This window comes from Morone saxatilis, unplaced genomic scaffold, assembly GCF_004916995.1.
Source record: "Morone saxatilis isolate NCDOM2014 unplaced genomic scaffold, NCSU_SB_2.0 Contig16, whole genome shotgun sequence".
Classification (NCBI taxonomy): domain Eukaryota; kingdom Metazoa; phylum Chordata; class Actinopteri; family Moronidae; genus Morone; species Morone saxatilis.
In genome coordinates this window covers 9,321,358-9,324,104 of record NW_023339718.1, presented here as the reverse complement: position 1 = coordinate 9,324,104, position 2,747 = coordinate 9,321,358, and positions in this window count along the sequence as shown.

Sequence of the window (2,747 nt, the reverse complement as noted above, 5' to 3'; positions counted from 1 at the left end):
TCAGAGTCCCGGTCCAGTCAGAGCCCAAGACGACAACCTTCAGAGTCCTGGTCCAGTCAAAGCCCAAGACGACAACCTTCAGAGCCCTGTTCCAGTCAAATACCAGGAAGACAGTCCTCAGAGTCCTGTTCCAGATTTCTCTAATGGCGGGGCTGGAGATTGTGCTTCTCCTAAGCATTTTGAAAAGGTAACCGCTGTTCCTCATCGGAGCAACTTTGCAGCTGGCATCGTTCCATTTGAAGATACACCAGAATTCACTGAGGTTGCTGAAGCCACAGGGACATACCTTAAGATCAGAGACTTGCTTAAAAGTTCCCCTCGAAATTTGGCAAAGAAGAAATAAAGGTTTACCATCCTGCATTGGAAACAGGAGTATACATGGATATTTTTTAAGCAAGAAGTTATATTTTCATTTTCATGACCATCCTATCGAGCATGTTTTTTAGCTGTTTATTATTTTTTACCAAGTTGATTGTCTATGCTGTATATACATTTGATCTGTAAACATACAATGACACAGGGGTATTGAGGGATGCTGCCACAGCAATGGATCGTAGGTTTTGACAAATTAGTCTCATTTGTTTTTGTAGCAGTAGTGTTACTCATTTGGTTTATTTTCTTGTACATTTGTAAAAGGTTGTTTCCTGAGCTGTATTAATTTTAATATGGTGTATACATGGCTTTTTCTATTTTTGTCCCACTTCTAAAATCATCAAGTAAACATTCTTGTATTTGCTTCAGTGTGTTATTTTATCTGGCACCCTATGATTAGATATGGGTTTAATTTAATCTTCTGTATGTTGACAGTACAGATGGTCAAATATGTGAGCAAACAGTGTATATAGTTGTTAGATATCTTTATTAGTTGTTTGTGAGTTGACCCAAGTTGTTGACTTTATTGTACCATTCAGCAAATAGATTCATATCACCACTGAAATAAAGTTAATTCTCCCATTTCAAACTGATTAACCAGCAAAAAGGCATCATAAAATGTCCAAATACAAATGAACACAACTTTAATAAAGCAATATGTTTGACTATAGAGGGTAGCTATGCATGTTGGTGTCAGTCAGTCATGGTTAGGCTTTTAATAAAATGGTTGCCTGGTGGGTAAAACTATTATTCGTATGCATACAGTCTTTAATATAATTAATTTAGGAGCAGGAAAATTGGTATTTCTAATCATTTTATAGATGCAATTGAGATTATTTACAGAATACTGGGTACAGTTTTAATAAATCAAGAGAATTGCCCAGCATAGTTTATATTATTGTAATATACACTCATGTGCATAAAGTACTTGCACTTTACGTTTAAAGGACTTACACATACCCGCACAACTTACCCACAACACATAGATATGTACATGCATACAAAGGCTCATGTCTGTGTGTTGTCAATTTATGAGAAAGCCCAGAGAAGGACAGATTTATTTAATCCCTTGCAAAGTCATGTGAAACTGATGGTGTCTACTCATGCATTAATAATAATAATAAAGATATTACCTTGCAGCCATATGCTTAGGATATTTAACTCCACGTTTACATGCTGTCTTTATAGTAAAAATACCGCATGTAAGTAACATTTTGATTAATGTAGACTTCCTTTTTTCCTCAGATAGTTTAGTTCCCCCACCAAATGTGACTTTATTTGAACAATTCCAACTTTCATCTAATGTCAAACATATAATCACAGTTTTCCTCTCAAAAGTCTGAAACTAATACATCATTGTAGACCGTTTTACAATTGGCTCATTCCTAAACACTGACAAAGCTTTTTTTAATGGGTGTATACTTATTTGCAGCAAGCCATTAAAACCGGTTTTTTGACAGTATTAACACACTACAGACTTTACCAGCAAAGTATTAACCCCGATCTCGCTTTATGTGATTATCTTTGATTTCCTAATCACTCTTCTCTCTCTCTCTCTCTGTGTGTGTGTGGAAGTTGTTTTTCTGAGGAGTGTCCCATCTCACTGAACATATCATCTTTGGTCGGCACTGCCGTTGACGTTCCTCCCGGCCGTTGGACAGGGCCGTAAACTGGAAAAAAACAACAGTCGTCGTGGTGCGTGAACTTTACTTCTCCTTTTCTTTTTCTCTCCCCCCCCTAAAAATAAAAGTAGGGTGAACTAAACGAGCTGTCGGAAGTTGTCCAGGTAAGGAGACGTTACTTGAGGCGTTGGTTCAGCTAGCTAGCTTCTCTCGGGCCTCGCTGCTAACGTTACTTAGCAACTAATCACGTCTGTTCCCGTCGTGATAACAGACTGGGATTCATTTAATCCGCGGGAGGAGACAGGACAGTCATCGCGCTGCTTATTGCAATAACGTTATACGCCAAGCTTATCTGTTCAGGTGGTGTTATCTGTGACAATTTGTCATGCCGACTCTCAACTTGTAGCAGCAGTGTGCCCTACTGGAGCTGCGGTGGCATTGCGGAGACTTTTTTTTCCTTCACTTGTGGACTTTGCTCCGGTTGTTGTGCTTGTGTTGTTGTGGGTTATTCGGGTGTTTGAACATGTGGATGTAACCTGCCGATGTGGCTCCTGTTAAACGGGGTTATCGTCTCACCAGAGTCGTGGAGTTGGCTAGGGGAGGTAAGTTAGCTGACCCGGGTTTTTACAGACTTCCCCTCCGGACCAGATGTGCCACCTCATCGACAGCTTTCAGTCCGCTGGCTGCTCATAAACCTGACGAGGAGAGGTAACTTAGACCACTTACTGGGAGCTACACACACACAGACACACA